Source organism: Haemorhous mexicanus, chromosome 4 (assembly GCF_027477595.1).
Source record: "Haemorhous mexicanus isolate bHaeMex1 chromosome 4, bHaeMex1.pri, whole genome shotgun sequence".
Taxonomy (NCBI): Eukaryota; Metazoa; Chordata; class Aves; order Passeriformes; family Fringillidae; genus Haemorhous; species Haemorhous mexicanus.
Window position 1 is genome coordinate 67,056,280 of NC_082344.1, and position 17,017 is coordinate 67,073,296.

The following is a 17,017-nucleotide window of genomic DNA, read 5'->3' on the forward strand; positions in this document are numbered from 1 at the left end:
TGCCATGGGCAGGGACAGATTCCTCAAAGCCTCATCCAACCTTGCCTTTTCTTATTTACTCCTTACTCAAAATAAGGAGTAAAAGTAGAAAATCTGTTTAATAATATTAGGATTATGAGGTTTCTGAGTAACTTTTAGCACCTTTGGTAGACTGTTGTTTTCTTGAAAAGGTGAAAAGATTTAACTTTTAAATGCATATCTTGAGAAGAATAATGAAGCTAATGGAGGGTGTAGAGAATGTGTCCTGTGAGGAGCAACTCAGGAAACTGGGGCTTGTTAGCCTGGTGAAAAAGAAGCTCAGAGGGCTCTTATTACTCTCTACAGCCTCCAAGGAGGTTCTAGCCAGGTGGGGATCATTCTCCCAAGTGACAGGTTAAAGGAAAATTACTTCAATTTGCACCAGGGGTGGTTTAGATTGGATAAGGATTGGATTAGGAAAAATATCTTCACCAAAGGCCTTGTCAGGCATTGCAACAGGCTGCCCAGGGAAAGGGTAGAATCACTCTACCATGCCTGGATGTGTAAAAGACATTTAGGTGTGGCATTTAGGGACAGGGTGGTGAAATTGACAGTGCTGGGTAAATCTTTGGAGTCAATGGCCTTAAAGATCTTTCCCAATTCTATGATTCTATCAACTTACCAGTGAACCTAATTACTACTCAGTGGCAGTCATTGAACTGGTGTCATAGTTCGTACTTGTTAAGTACTTGTAAAGTTCAATATGTGCTGTACAAGTTGTGACAAGGACTTGTGTTCTGGCCCAGTTTGTACATTGATGGTGTGGAAACTGCTCTGATCTACTGAGACAAGACTTAGATTGCAAAAACCTACTGAAGAAAGGGGAAGATGAAGATTACAGAAGAAAGTTACTAAAGAAGAAATGTGGAGGTGGGAGCAATGACACAGAAAGTGAGTACAGGTGAGATCTAGGGGTAAGAGTGAATAAGCCATGTGAGGACTCTGTAAGAGCTCAGGGAATCTGGAGAAGAAAGGAAGGAAACAATTGAATACAAAGCAGAGGAAAAATGAAAAATGGCACTGGAAACACTTTTCAAAACAGTTCCATGCATCCTAACTTCAAGCAGCAGGGTGCAGTTCGTTGCATGAAGATGAAACAGGCTCCAAATCTATTGGCAGGATAGGACCAAAGAACTGACTTAAAGTGTTGCACGTTCTCCTTTCTTCCTTTGCATTTTTCTTCTGATCTTGAAAGAAGCAGCACTTGCTAGATCACAATGACCCTGATAAATGGAGCAGCATCTTGCTCATGGATCATGTACCGCATTATCCAATGTGCTAATTAGTTCAGATACCTCGCCTAGCAGTGCCAGATGTTGTGGGCTCTGAGCCTTTCCCATAGCTCTGGATCTGGCTTGCACTGTTGTGTTGGGTATCACATCCTGAGTTCAGCTCTTATCAGTGCTGTCTTACAGACAGTACAGAATTTGTGCATTTCAGAAAAAAAAAAATGTATCCTGAGGTGAATTTCTTACTAAGGGGCGTGTGGGATGCTGTTCAGTGAAGGTAACTGGACTAAGGGAAAGAATAGAATAACTCAGGGAAACTGCAACTGCCATGAAAAGGACAGCACAGAAAGGGAACACAGCTGATGGAGTAGTGACTGTTGTAAGAATCAGAAAAGTTTTTTGCCTATTGAGAGGGAAGGAGTTGAGAAAGAGGAAATTGTGTGAACTTGAACGTAATCAAAGGATGAGGTTGCCTGAGTTAGCCTTTGTTTGGCTGTGTGCAGAGTAAGAAGAATCTCAAGATGCTTATTGTGGTAAACACACTGGTATGTTTGTTGAAGAGGAGGCTCCTGTAAAATTAAGTTTATGCTGTCTCCAGATGGAGATTGTTTCCAAATGTTGCAAAGAGGAAAAACAGATTTTGGGTTATTTTCCAGTCATAAGTGTCTACCCTGACAGTTCACCTTGGGGTAGGATGTAATTACTTGAAAAGGGTGATTTCCTGAGCTTGCATGTGAAGCCTTTTAGGTATGCTTGGAGGAAGTCAGGGTTAAGAAGCTGGAAAAAAAATTGGTTTTGAGGGTTTTTTTCCTTCTTTACACTAAAAGGGGGATGAAATCTGTGCTTGACTCATTGAAGTTGCAAATATACCCATGCTAAGACTAGTGAATTAGTTTTAAAACTACTTTTTTCATTTGTGCAATGCTATGATAACTAAAATAGCTGCTGTTGCACACTGCCTCCTCTGTATAGGCTTTGTTTCTGAACTCACCAGCATTCAGCTCTGTCACAGATGTGTGAGGGCTGTTCCCCTCCATGTGTGGCATCCCTGCAGGTGGAGAGCCAGCCAGCAAATCTCCTGGAATTACAAAAACTTCCCTGTTGTTTGCAGAAATGGTAAGAGAACATTTTTGCATCCAAATGCCAACCTTATATAATTCTACATTTGTATGTGAAAGTAACTGCTGAAAGCATAAACTGGTTCTGTTTTATGTAAATTCTCTATCTTAATGCTTCCTGTGTAATCCACAGCCTTAAAATGGCATTAATCCAGCTTTGGCAATGGATGAAATACGATATGGAGTAAGAATCAACTCAACTCTATAAAAAACTCTTGCTCCACAAGGACTTCAAGCATAAAGTTTCAATTGTTCTTGTGATGCTGTCATTATACTCCTTAGTTTTTACCATCACTACCCACTAGTTAATTCAGCTTTATTTGAAGCCTATTTTATAGGGGTTAAATAAATACTTGCTGTGTAGACATCTCATGGGAATGAGAGTATAAAGAGAAGTTAGATGTCAGATTGCAATCAAAAATTCTGGGATTTGGAGATTTTGTCTCTCCATCTGTAGATAAACTATGGTTTCATTAAGGCTGAAGAAATATTCTAAATGAAATAACAAAGAAATATGTGTTTGCCTTCGCCCTTAAACATCAGTAAAGGATTGTATTTATTTGCTCATCCCTAAACTGACAGCAAATTCCAAGACTATATTGTTACTTATGGGTTATATATGTATAGCCTCAGAACAGCTGATTTTTTAATACACCTCAACCAGAAAGTTTTCTCTGTGTGTATTATTTGGGTTGTCTGTTTACAATATTACTGTCAGTACTTCAATTATTAGCCCAGATTTAGAGTAATTTCTAGAGGAGGTCTTACAGCTTGCTGACAGTAAATACAGCTTTCTAGCTATGCTTTGTAATATAATTATGCTGCTTCTTATGGGTTTTGGGGCTTTTTGTTCAGATTTTAAGTTTTAAATACTAGTTTGAATAGACTGTACTTGTTAAACTTCATGAGGTTTGCCCAGGCTCAGCTCTCAAGCCTGGTATATCTCCCTTTACTCTTTATCTTTGGAGATCTTACCATATTTTTATGAGCTGTTCTTGCTTATTTGTATAAAATAGGCATGAGTGAGTGATCAATAGCCTTGCTTAGGACATAGTAATGGGAGATATTTGAGAATCAACAGAGATGAAATATAAAATCTGTAACAATCCTAACAAGTCACAGCTAAAACAAATAATGAGACAGGTATCCACTAAAATGTATAAATATTTGGCATCAACTGATGTCAGACAATATGTTTTGTTATTGCTCATTGCTTCTGTTTATTTAACTGAAAGTGTATTTTCATACAAAAATTGTGGTTAATTGGGAACTCACGCAGAATGTAGTGCAGACACATTAGCACAAGAAACAGTTTCCACAATCAAGATTTTCTGCTGCTGTGTTGTGCAGGAACTGTGAGTAGCATCTTTCAGTTTTTCTCTGAGGCATTGGCACATTTCTCTTGTGGGAGCCTGGTGCAGCAGGTCTGTGCCCCCGTGGCAGTGGTTTCCTGGTGGGCTCTGTGTGCTGGCAGCAGGTTTCAGTGAACACACAACCTGAGCCTGTGTGTTAGTGCTCATTTTCCATCCCAGAAACGCTGCTCTAGGCCAGTTCTAACTGGGTGCTTTTATACTACTAGATGAAAACTGCTTAGCAATTGCAGCACAGCTCCTCTCTTCCCTCTGCAATTTTGTTGTAACAGGTTTTAGCAGCTCTAAATAGGTGAGTGTAGCTTCAGCTGCCTCTGTGGCAGGGGCATGGCAGCAAATTTTTGTTCTGAGATCAGTGGATCCACCTGCATTAATTTCTCTGTGAGCCCTCCTGTGCTTGGCTCAGAGCTTGCATCCAGCCTTGCTCAGGTGTGGGGGGCTGTGGGGGGATGCCCAGGGAGCAGCACTTGCTGCTGAAGCTGGATGCTCCTGTCACACTGTGCAAACACTCTCCTTCAAGCTGCCAGTCAGGCTTGTTGTCTGACAGCTGGCCAGACACTGCACACAAAATCCAAACAGTCTTCTCCTGGAAAGCCTGCCCTGAATAAACAAAAAGGGAAGTGTCCTAACTGTTTATTTATATTATGAGTGGGGTGTACACAGAGATACAACTGTTGTGAAATTAGAGCCTTTTTGCTTTGCTTTGCTTTTTTGTTTCGCATTAGAAATTTTTATTCCAGTGGAAAAAAAATGGAGCTGGGAGAGGAAGGGAAAATTGCTTGCCCTTTTCTCAGGTACAAAATATTGAGAGAGCAGACGTTTTTCAAGATGTCTGTCTTTTGTCAGTACATCATGTTTTTTTCCTTCCTTTGACTGTGTAGCCTTCCTAGGAGCAATGCTTTTACTTTCCACCAGCATGGTGTATCTTCAATGGCCTTTGGTGCATTGTGAGAAAATCCATCTAGTACAGTCATTGTTATCTCTGTTTTGCTGTGGAACAGTATAGACATAGTAATTTTAGGTGTGTTTTTTTGGTTTTGTTTGTTTATTTGTTTGGCCTTTTGTTTTGTTTTCTTTTTATTTAATGTTTGTTTTGGCAAATTATTTCAGTGACTTGAAATCCCATAGTGAACACATCACCTCTGAGCTGTGATCTGACAGTTCTGTGAATATAATTACAGAGTTTAGCCCAGCAGCCATATTCCTTCTTGTATCTGGAATCGAAGCAGATGGAGAATGTTTTCAAGTGAGAGGAGTCTTCTCTTTGAAAAGCTTCAATGATCAGAATTTTGCACTTTTTTCTTTTTTTTTTTTTTTTTTTTTTTTTTTTTTTACTCTGATGTCTCTTCGGAGAGTCTAATCTCAATTTTAACAGTAAAAATATAGCAGAACAATTTTATTAGTGGCCCGTGGAAGTAGCTGGGAGTGAGGACAGGATCACTTGAGTTGAATATTTTCCTGTTACAGAGCAAGCTGATGCTGTGCTGCTTTCCAGCGTGACCAGCAGGTGGGGAAAGGGACAAGGCGGCAGAGGCAGCGCAGCAGGAGCTGCCAATCCCGGGTCCAGCGGCGCCGGGGCTGCTTCTCCAGCTGCCAAACTGCGCTGCTTGGCTGCCTTGCATTTCCTTAGATGATGTAGACAATTGGGTGCTGAATCTTTCTTTCGAATTCTTCTTGTATTTCTCCCTTTAAAAGATAACCTGCATTTTCTTCCCTCTAGGATCTCCTGAATAAACATGAGCATCTGAAGTGTATTACCAAGTGAAGTAACTCCACCACAAGTGGCATTATTTTCATAATTGCCCTAATCACATGAAAGAGACCAGTCAAGTCATTTTTCGTCAAGCTGAGATGCAAATTATTATTAAGAAGGTGGGTATTTAATGTTGCATCTTTTTTTTCTCCCCTCCCTCTGAAACATTGCCGTACTTTTTAAAAATGTCTGTGGTGTTCTAGGTGTTGAAGTAGGTGGAAAATAATGGTACTTTTTGCCAGCTTTCCTCTTCTGGTGAGCTTGTAATTCCTGAATGCCTTCTGATAAACAGCTGTCAAAATCTTTATTTTTAAAGGCTTCTTGGAATCCCTGTGACTGTAGTGGCCAAAAAAAATCACGTAAATGCTTTGCACTGGTACAAATGTATGTCCATGGGGGTCCCTATGTGGAGAAGTGTCTTTATGGTGCAATTAAATGCCTTTGTGAACTCCTTTTTATTTTCTTTTTTTTTGTTTCCTTGCTGTGCCAGCTTTTGGAGGTAAAATTATCATTATGATAGGAAAAGGTGTTTTAAAGATGCTTTTGAACCTTTTGCCATCAAAAGAATACTATAAAACTAAATGAATAACCAACTTCAAGTGTCTCAGTAAATATAATAATAATAAATGTACCTTATGTGCATTGAACAAGAAAGGACAATCAGCAAGATGCCAGCTGAACACAGCCAGTGACACTTTTAAAATGTGTCTCAGGCAGGTAATTACTTGTAGCTCAAGTTCCCAAATAAAAAAGCTTGTCATCTTTCTTGCTCTTTGCCACCAGATATTTAGCATCAATTTGCATCTGACACAGGGTGTCAGATTGCAAAGCTGATTTGTGTGGTGTCTCAGTCACTGAAGCACTCTCTCTGTTTAAACATTGATGCTTTCCTCAGAAAATATTTATTCTTTGGATTAAGGAGGGTCCTTCCGTTTGAACTACCGTGTGTTTTTTATCTCATTTTTATTGATGATACTGTGTCATATTGCAATGCTGCTAAAGCTTAGGAAATGTCCATAAAAAGACTCAGCAGCATTAGTTTGAAGAGTAAAGTAAAAGAAAATGAGTAGTGTTGGTGTTGGCTACTGTAAGAACAGCCAACCAAGCAGTAGCAACCCCTCTCCTGGGCAAATGGAGAAGGAACTTCCCTGGACAGCAATTTAGCAAGAGTGACTTTTAGGTAGAGAGATTCTAACTTTAATAATAATAAGAAATACACTAAGCCATATAAATGGCATTTGAGGTTCATAAAAGAAAGTGCCAATGCTGATCTATCCCATACCATTGTCAGCCTGGAGGCAGGTCCATGGAGCCATACCAGTGCATCACAGCTGGACTTGGAGACTTCGATCACAGAGCAGAGGTACCTCTGCAGCTGCTCAGGAAGCCCCACCACTCCTATGCCTCCTTTATTTGCAACCAGATTCTGGTGTTAGGGAAAAAGGGAAAATCACCTCTCTTCTTCTCCTCCAAAAAAAGGACTCTTTATTAAGGCCCTGAAAAGGCCATGAGTTATTTTCTGTTAACTTTTTTGAGGTACAGGACCAAGCCTTGATCAGTTTCAGGTTCCTTTGAACACCTTTGCTGCCATTACTCATTCATCACAGCACTGCATCTCTGTACTTAGTAGATTATGGACTTAATTTTGGAAAATCCAGATGTGTTTTGTAATTTTGTCAACAGGCAATCAGCTTTGGCTGCAAATACTGTTCCTAAATGTGTGCCCTGATGGGAAATGGCTTTTTATGTGTGTTTTCTCCTTTGACTTGTCAAAGCTTAATCAGTGGTCGATTCTTATGAATAGGGCACTGATGTTTCTGATGAAAGAAACAGGTTATGCTCCAGCTGCTTCTTTGAAGTACTTTACTCTCTGGATTATTGTCAGACCTTCTGTAGGGTCAGGAGAAGTTTTGCTGCTCTTTGCACAGTAACTGATTTCTGCCAAGCACTGTGACATGTTACAGAGAGCCGTGTTTACATCTGTGGAGAGTCAGATGGTGAATCAACTGTATGTTCTTGACAGAGAAACATATATGGTTGTGTTTCCTTCTACAAGTGGGTGTTGAAGAGAAAAGGAGGTAAAATAAATCCCAGTAGGTGAGCACAACCAATGGTTTTTAGAGAGGATGAAAAGCAGGACAGCACTTGTGTTCCTTGGGTGCTTCTGAAAGAAATAATTGCTGCCTGCATTGCATAGTATATGTCCACAAGATCAGTCCTGGTTGTTGGCTGTCTGACACTGAAAATAGACTGTACCTTTTGTTACTGAGTGTGTCAACCATTTCTGCATTTTCCCTGAACAAGTAGGAGGTGTTTAGGCAGAGTTGAGATCTATGTATGCTCAGTTCTTTTTAAGGCTTTTTTTTAGCATAAGTCAGGTAGCTTTGAGCAATTCTCCTTTGACTCATTAGCTGTCAAAAGCAAATGGAAGGCATAAAACTGTTTCTTTCAGAGAAGAGGAGTGTAGCTGCAATACAATCTTCCTCCATATGGAAGCATCCTTCACATCAACCCAGGCTTATGCATGAGCAAGCCCTGACACATAGCATGACATATCCACCTTGAGCCCTGGGGGCAATTTTGGGCACCACAATACAAAAAAGACAATAAATTATCAGAGTGTCCAAAGGAGGGCAACCAAGATGATGAAGGGCCTTGAGGGGAAGCCATGTGAGGAGTGGCTGAGGTCACTTGGTCTGTTCAGCCAGGAGGAGAGGAGACCTCACCGCAGTTACCACTTCCTCATGAGGAGAAGAGGAAGGACAGACACTGATCTCTGCTCTGTGATGACAGTGACAGGACCCCTGGGAATAGCCTGAAGATGTGTCAGGGAAGGTTCAGGTAGAATATTAGAAAAAGCTTTTGGCTCAGAGGGTGACTGGGGAGTGGAACAGGCTCCCCAGAGAAGTGGTCACAGCACTGAGCCTGACAGAGTTCAAGAAGAGTTTGGTCAATACTCCTGGGCATATGGAATGATTCTTGGGGATGGAACTGTGCAGGGCCAGGAGTACAACTTGATGATCCTTGTGGGTCCCTTCCAACTCAGCTTATTCTGTGATATTTATAATAAGACAGGAAAATACATTAAGAATAATAAAGTTGTGTAAACATGATGTGCTATGCTGGTTTCAGCTGGGCTAATTTTTAATTTAATTGTAAAAGACATTTGAGATTCAACCGTGCTAAATAATAAAACATTCTGTTTTATATACACAGATGATGGTCCTTATGTTTTATATATATATGCTTTATTATACACAATGCAGTGATATGTATATTGGGAAAGAGGAAATCAATCTGTGTTTGAGCTTTGGTGTAGTAAGTCCTAAGGTGGCTCTATAGCCAGCAGTAGGCCAGTGTTGTACTACTTGTTACATTGCTTGAATGAAATTATTTTGATGCAGAAGTTTGGAGATAAAAAAGACAGTCTCTGGCTGGCAGGAGGTGGTTCCTGGAGGAAAAAAAATGAAGGGGAGAGACACAATTACAATTCAAAATTGTCTTGATTAGTTGCATGAGTGATTTGAAATCAGTGAGATGAAATTTAGTTAAATTCAGGTGCTCAATACATGGGAGTAGATGTGTGTTTGTAGGCAGGCAGGGAGCATTAAAAATACAACATGTTGAGTTACTGACTGGGTGATGATCTTATAATAGATCACAAACTAAATAAGGATCTGCAAGAGAGGGATAAATCTAATTTTGGGATTTATGAACAAGAAGATGAGGGACAGGAAGCAGGAGGTGAAGCCACAGGTGAAATAGAAAGTCTGGTTCTGTACACCATGATTTAAAAAAGAAGGCTGCAGGAGATTCATAAAAATTATTAGATATTTAAAGATCAAAGGGCATGATCTTCAGGTGATATAAATCACTTCACGCTCAAAACCTCCCAAAGAACTGAACTGATTCACACCAGCTGAGGAGCTGATTAAATTACTTATTTTTTAAATTTTCTTTTTAATCTAACCTTAACAGTAGCAATTTACATTAAGTTCTCAGTGACATCAGGTTTCCCTCAGGGCTTACAGGAAAGAATTATTTGAGTGCCATAATTTAACTCTCTCTTCTTTCATTTTTATTTTAAACTGTGCTATAGATTTTTTCACTTTCTATTTTATCATTATTTAAAAATGAGCACAGTTAAAATGGAAAAGGGAAATAATTTTTAAATACAAGACACAATTAACCTCTGAACCTTACTGTCTCTTGATATCACTGCTGCCAGAAGCTTAATAGGATCAAAAGAAGGGTAATAGATAATGAGAAAATCTCCTGATGTATCAGAGGAGATTAAAATAAAAAAGACTGTAGGAAGGAAAAAAGCACAAAAGGCGATGTGCTTTAAGAAAGAAGGCACCCTTCATATATCTGAATGGAGGAAGCTGGTTTCTCAAACCTCGTGTGCTCCTTTGGTTGCCCTTAGTGGGCTTGTCTGACTTTGAAAGATCTCCTGTTAACCCTTGTCAGATGGAGAATGAGTCTCCTAATGGTGCTTTTCCCTAATCTGAATTCTGTGCTCCTGCAGCTAACCCCTGTAAAGGTGACTTGAAAGGGCTATTAAAAAAAACACCAGCAAAGGAAAGCTTCAATTTTAATCTGTGTATTCATGTCTGTCTGCTGAACATGGTCTGTTGTTTCAACATTCTTTATGTAGCTATGTGTTTAATTTCCCTTAGAGGCTGAATTGAGGAAAGGTTTCTCCAAGGTTTTATCTAGGAAAAGGTGGACATCAATAAAGAAAATAAAAAAAGAAGAATGCAAAAGCATTGCTTGGGTACTTAGGTACAAAATTATAAATGACAATGCCTAGCTACAGCTAAAACTAGTAGGGAATATTAAGGATGGTAAGAAATATCTTTTGTAAGATTCAAAAATTATGCCAGTTACTGATGGAAATTAAGAACAAGAAGTGTTGGTTAAAAAGAGCCTAATGATAGACAGTGGGGAGAAAACTGAAATTCTCAAGACCTTTTTTTCTCCCTATTCACAGGCAAACTTGCTCCCAGGCTTGCCTATATTCTGCCATAGTTTGCCATAAGGAGATGGTAACCAAGAGGTGGGAGCAACAGGTTAGAGGCTGGTCAGAAAAGCTGATTTTCTAGAAATCTGTGAAGGTTTTTAGGATTCACCTGAGGGTGCTGGTGTGGTGGCTATGAAGCTGCTGTCTGTCATTTATCAAAACTCAGGGAAAACAAGACAGACAGGAAAACAAAATTTGGAACTACTGCCCTGCATTCTTAATGGATGGCTTTCTCAGCAAGGTTTTGTGGATCCTCAATGGAGCTGATTTAATACCATGATTAAATTTTTGTAGTTCTCTTTTCCCCTCAAGCCTACATGTTGCTCTCAGGAATTGCCAGTGACTCATTTCTAATAGCTTAATGCTGTTGGAGCAACATTCCAGTGACAAGATATGTAAGCTTCAGCTGATTTCTCCTAGGAAATGTTATCTTCTGAAAGGAGAAACTACTTTTTCACCCTTACTGGCTCTTTACAGTGATCCTTCTTAGATCCTTCCTTGGAATAAACAAATTATGTAAGAATTAAATAGACCAAAATGGAATACTGAGAGGATTTTTACTTCTGTATTTTTTAAGGTGCAAGTTAAACATCAGATGTGGGATGATTCTGATGTAATCTCAGCTTAATAGAAGTGAGAAGCAGTAAACTGAGTTGGATTTTTTGGTTGAATTTATAGATCCTATGCACATTTTAAAATTTTTGTAGCTTCTTTCACACTTTCTAACCTGAAAAGCCTTTCCAAGCCATTTCAACAGCATCACAAAATATTTTTGAATCATCTTGCAATTATTTGAGCGATATGTTCATGCTTCTTCTAGGTTATGGGAAAATCATGTCTGTCAAATCCCTGCTTTTTGGAATTTCCTCCTTTCCTGTGAGACTGAGCCAAAAAGGTGTGATTTCAATGATTTATGATAATGGAGAATCTGGCCCAATCTGTTTTTCTTATACACAGAATAGAGTTTGTGTGTCATTTATGCTGTGGTCTTTTCTTAAAGCTCTTTGCAAATAAGTGTCCCAAGGCAGAGAAAAGAATGGGTTAAGCTGAAGGGACCCATCTGTTTCAATTTCAAGTGTTACTTTAAAGGTTTGAAAACTTTGTAAATGTCATGGTTTTCTTTTTGTGGCCCTTAGCTCAATGGGAGATGTCATCAGATGACAATGAGCTTCAAGCTGGTTTCCTATTACTTTTGGCAGGTTGTTCATTAAGCTATAATGAATTGATAGAACCGAGGGCTGTAAAAGGTCTGTGACTTTCTTCCAAAGATGTACTCTGTCTTGATTTGAAGGTCTTGGGGCTTCATCACTCTTGCAGTTGAAAATTAGTTGAGTTTCCAATTTGAATGTGTTCAACTTGACCTGTATTCCCTTGCTTCCTTGTTTTCCTGGAATGACTCAGCACCCTTGTAGGTCTCTTTTTGAAAAGGTAGGCAGTATGGCTTAAATTTATTTATGGTTGTATATTCAGTTTTGTGCCATGACTTTCCAGGACTGGAAGCATCATTTCCATTTCAGTGCTATCAATAAATGCACTGAAGTTTTCTCAGGTTCATGTACTGAAGGAATATAATAACCTTCTTTGTGTCTGTATTATTGAGACTAATGATAATTCTCTTTATCATTTGTTTGTCCATTTTAACTCCAGATTCATTTGAAGTCACTGCTTTGCCAATACACCCTTCACTCTGCAGGCAGGATTTGCACTTTTCTTTCTATGGGTATAATGTAAATGTGATTTTATTAAAATATTTTGTGGGCTTAATTGTTTCATGTGCTGAATTACTTCAGATCATTCTATATAACTCTTCCATCTTTGCTCTTTATCATCCCGCCTGTTTTTGTCAGCTGTAATTGTTCTAAGATTGCATTAGCCTCATTTCAAAATCGTTTATGAAGATGTTATATATTCCAAAATCCAGTGCCAATCCTGAGGGATCATATTTAAATTACTTGAGTTCCATCTTGTTTTCCCTTTCATGACTATTTCTAGGGGTTCGTGGGCCCCTTTTAGTTCACTTATTATGTGCTTTATTAATAAAGCATAGTGTTGATTTTTAGATCAGATGATCAGTTGGTTATGCATAAGTCAAATGCCTTATAAAAGTTTAAATATATCCTCACAGATATCTTTTTTTAAAGAAAATTTTGACCTTATCACATAAGTAAATAAGAATTGGTCCATAAGATCTGCTTTCTATAAAAACATCATCCCTGGCTGTAATTTTATACCAACATTGGACTTAAATGAGAATTTTTCCATGTTAAATTAACTGGCTTGTAATCATGCTGAGTGTCTTACCTGCTTTTCCTAAATGTATGGGCACCAATTAGCAATCTTCTGAATTTGTTAAAAATATGCAGCAGAGGCAGTTACCTTGTTAGGAAACTGTAGCCTGTCACTGAAGTGTAAGAAAAATTTTGAGTGTGTTGTCAAAATATTTTATCATTTAAAAAGGCTAATCTGGAGAAATTATTTTTGTCACAAGAGACCTTTTTTACTTTAATACTGTTTTCAGTGGAAGAAAAAATAAAATGAAGTACTATTAGTTAATAGTTAATGTGTTTGCTTGATATGAGCTTAATCAAAGCATCTCCTTCACTCAATGAAATCCTTTGTCTCATGCAAATAAAGCAAATTAAATATAATTTATATCAAATCACTAGTTGAAGTGCCATGACAAAACAGGAAGCAGGAGGATGATATAATAATTGGTTTTGTCCACATTTTCATGCCCCTCAGAAGTCAAATCAACCTGTGTATGATTGAAATTCAGAGCATGTGTCCTTGGTTCAAGGACAGATTGAGCATCTGGTAAGAGTGGCAAGCTCATTCTTTTTATTTGCAGAAAATAAAGCTGAATCTACTTTAACCAGATAGTGGCAGGGAAATTCAGCACCTTATGGGTGAGAAGAAAGAGACAGAAGAGAGACATCATCAGAGGTGGCTGAGAGGCAGCCTGGAGCTGAGTGGAAATGCACATTCCCCTGAGACAGCTGTAATTGAGCTGCAGCTGTCACACAGGTGAAGGAATTATCTAAACCAAGAGATCTGGTGCCTTATCAAGATAAAATAGAGCACCAATGGGAAATCCTTGAACAAACATGAGATGAGGAAAAGGAAGAGCATGGCAGAAGTGTGCATGGAGAAGATGAATCCAGAGCTCCTCCAGATCTGGAAAGGTGAGAGTATAAATCACATTTCATTTTGGGGTAACACAAAATTATTCTGGCTAAAATTCTTGATGGAAGCTTCCCAGCAAGAAGAGAAACAGCCATACCCAGGTCACCTGTGTTCACCAGAACAAGGGGAAAGCTCTGATGGTGGTAGGCTGTGTACTTTGAATGCCAGGTTATGGACAAGTGTATGTAGATGTCATTTTGGCATCAGGAAATGGAGTTCCCCAAGGCAGAGAGCCCTCAGCAGAGAAGAAGGAATGATCAAAGTTTGTGCTATGTAATATTACTCTACATTTTACTTATTGTCTGTTTTGCTGTATGTTCCAGAAGCAAGTAGACACACTTCTGTATGCCAATAATTACAATGTTTTTGATGATAAATTCTTCAAGAGCAACCTTGTTCAACTTGAGAAATGCATACAGTTTTTCATCATCTATTAAAATATCCTGTTTCACTCATATGCACCTGTTTACTTTTGGAACAATGTGGTGAAGAAGCAATCTTCAGAGCTGTTGTGACAGTAGGGGAGTACCTTAATTTATTGCTAGTTGAGGCTGGCAGATAACTCCTTCTTCACAGGGAGCAAAGGAAAAACAGGAAAGGATGTGCATTTAGATGCTTCCAGAGCTAATCTTCTAAAACTTGAAGCATTAAAGCAATTAAACTCACTTCAGTCTTGTTTGATCACAATTGAAATAACTCTGAGATAATTAAAAGGAGAATATTTTTTTTCAACCTGAAGCATTGATAGAGCAGTACTTAAAAAAAGAAAGAGTATCAAGCAGAGGACATGAGCAGCAGCATCAGTCAGAACAAGGTATTTTTTCTCAGAATTTTGTTATATTTCCTCTACACTGCTTATTAGATAGCAATGAATATGTTATAAAGGTTATCATGGTATCCATGTGCACTAATACTGAATGTTTGATCTCATTTAATTGCCATCAGATGACATTGTGTCTAGAACTGCTTCTGAGTTAACTGTGCAGAGTGAGATGAGAGGATGTCACAGATATCTAGCAAGGTCAAATACACCCACAATTTAATAAAGATCAGTACAGCTCTGTGAGCAGATTCTAGTTTACGTTTTTGTGCCATTATTTCATTGCAAAATGACCCCATATACTACATTATGTTTACCTAATTAACAACAGGAGAAAAAAAGTCATCACTATGCAATATACTTGTGGAACTAAGGTAGTAGAAAAAGAAGCAAAAAAACCTTTGTCTCTAATTTACTTTAATCCAAAATTTATTTTGTTTCCTTATGTTTCCAGCTTGCATTTTGGATTCAAATGACAGCACAAATAATGCAAGGACAATAAGCTTTGTACATCAGAAATGTAAAAAAAAATTTTGAAGTCATATAAGAAGTTTCCAACAAACATTTGAAACTAATTTTGTTTGGTGCTCTTATTTCTGCCTTCCCAGTTTGGGACACAAGACAAAGGCCCTTTGAAGTCCATTTCAAAATAAGATTTGCAGTGCTTAGTTTGGTATCTAAGAGCCATAGGCTTTGATAGAAAACCCAGCTTCAACAAATGACATTTGCTTCCCTAATAAATGATGTGCTTTCATTATTTGCAGAATTTCTCTCCTTAAGTTCTTTGAACAGTTGTGCTGATAAATTTAATGTATTACTCCCTAGAAGCTTTGGATATTCTTATGCAATGAAATAATTTTAACAGATGGTTAGTGTATAACCCCAGAATTCCAGAGGATGTCAGCAAGATGTGCTTGACTAGGTTTATCCTTGAGGAATCAGATATTGCCAGGTGAGAAATGGGTCTGTGTACTCTACCCAGTTCTGGATGTTTCTCTCAAAAGTTTATGTATGTCCAGGATTCTTATGCAGTACCAGAAATATTTCGAGTCATTGCTATATTGTGAATTGAGTTAATTTTTTCACTGGAAGTTATTATTTTATGTGTTCTTCTTCAAGGACATTGTATTTTTAATCCTGCATGTTTTGCAAGTAAAAAGGAAATCTGCAATGTTAATGATATTTGCAGATAACATGAAATTTGAAAGAGACAGAGAAATAGTCAAACAGGAGAATGAGAGCCATTCAGAATGCCTGCAGAAGACAGAAAGGAGTTAATTCTATTTGGTCAAACTCAAGAGAAAAAATAAATAGACCAAACAATGAAAAAGTCAGTGGTAGGGAGAAAGTTTATACTAAACACTGGATGGCAGACTTACAAGTCCAGATATTTTATGATTAAATTTCTCTAATGGTTTTTGTAGCAGTACTCATCCAAATTCAAAATAGTAGAGAAGTTGTCCTCACAGTAGATTGTTATAACACCATGACATTATTTTAGAGATTTTACAGCTGAGAAGCTGGTACACGTGTAGATGTATCCTTCACAGAGCAGAGCCTTCTCAAGAGAAGCAATTTTCTGATTAAACCAGACAAGCTCAAGAGGCATTCACCAAGTGAAGCCATGGAAGTTCTTCCAGACTGAAGGCAGAGAGGTCCTCTTTGCACATCAGGAAAAGAAATTGTGCTACTTTAGTGCTGATATGAATTTTAACACTAGAACAGTTCATTTTAGCTAAAAAGAAAGAAATAAATGGAGTTTACAGAGAGTTTACATTATGGGCAGAAAGGCCCTTTTTTTTGTGACCTTTTGGGGCCAGAAAACTTTGGGGTTCAGTTCTGGACATGACAATATCAAAAATAGGTAGACTGTTTTTCAGTAACTAAGGCAAAATAAAAAAAGTCTGGAATTAGCAAAAGAGATGAAGAATATTTATGCTAAGAATACTTTGTGATAATTAGCACTTAAAGTAAAGATATGTTTCAAATTGTTAACACCCAGCATCCTCTATTCAATGTTGGTTTATATATTTCAAATAATATTTTATTATTTAGTGTTATTCATTTTCAGTAGAAGGATTGCCTTAGCATCCAAGGTAGCCAAGATTTCTGCTGCAAAGTTTTCAGGAAAGGCATTTACCCATGGAGGAGACAATGGCTTTTTGTCTAGAGCACTTTTAGGGTTCATGGATGTGACCCAACCTGGTATGCTCATTCTGCAGCAGAAACTTGAATCAAAATTTGCTTTGTTCAGTAAGTGGGATGTCTGAATCATCTGTCTACAGGTGATCTTTCAGACCTTCTTCTTGGCATTTTTCTACTTTATATTAAAAATGTACAGTTCATTTTCAATATTGTTTTACCTCTGTGGAATTAGAAAGGAAATCATCTACTGTTCTTTTTTCCTCCACAAGATCTAATTTTGATTTGCTCTATTTTAGATCTGCTTGTAAGAAATCTCACAAAAGAATGTTTAAAACTTAAAAAAAAAGAAAAAGAAAAA

The 17,017-nt window shown here is 38.1% G+C and overlaps 1 long non-coding RNA gene across 2 annotated transcripts; it reads left to right on the forward strand.

The window, feature by feature from the left end:
* Positions 1 to 130: 130 nt before the first annotated feature.
* Positions 131 to 14,840, forward strand: LOC132326695 (uncharacterized). 2 transcript variants are annotated; one of them, XR_009486312.1, is made up of 3 exons: positions 131 to 2,363; positions 5,456 to 5,607; positions 13,360 to 14,840. It is a non-coding gene; the product is annotated as an uncharacterized LOC132326695 (long non-coding RNA). The 2 variants fall into 2 exon arrangements; XR_009486313.1 differs by lacking the exon at positions 13,360 to 14,840 and adding an exon at positions 6,791 to 13,335.
* Positions 14,841 to 17,017: the final 2,177 nt, after the last annotated feature.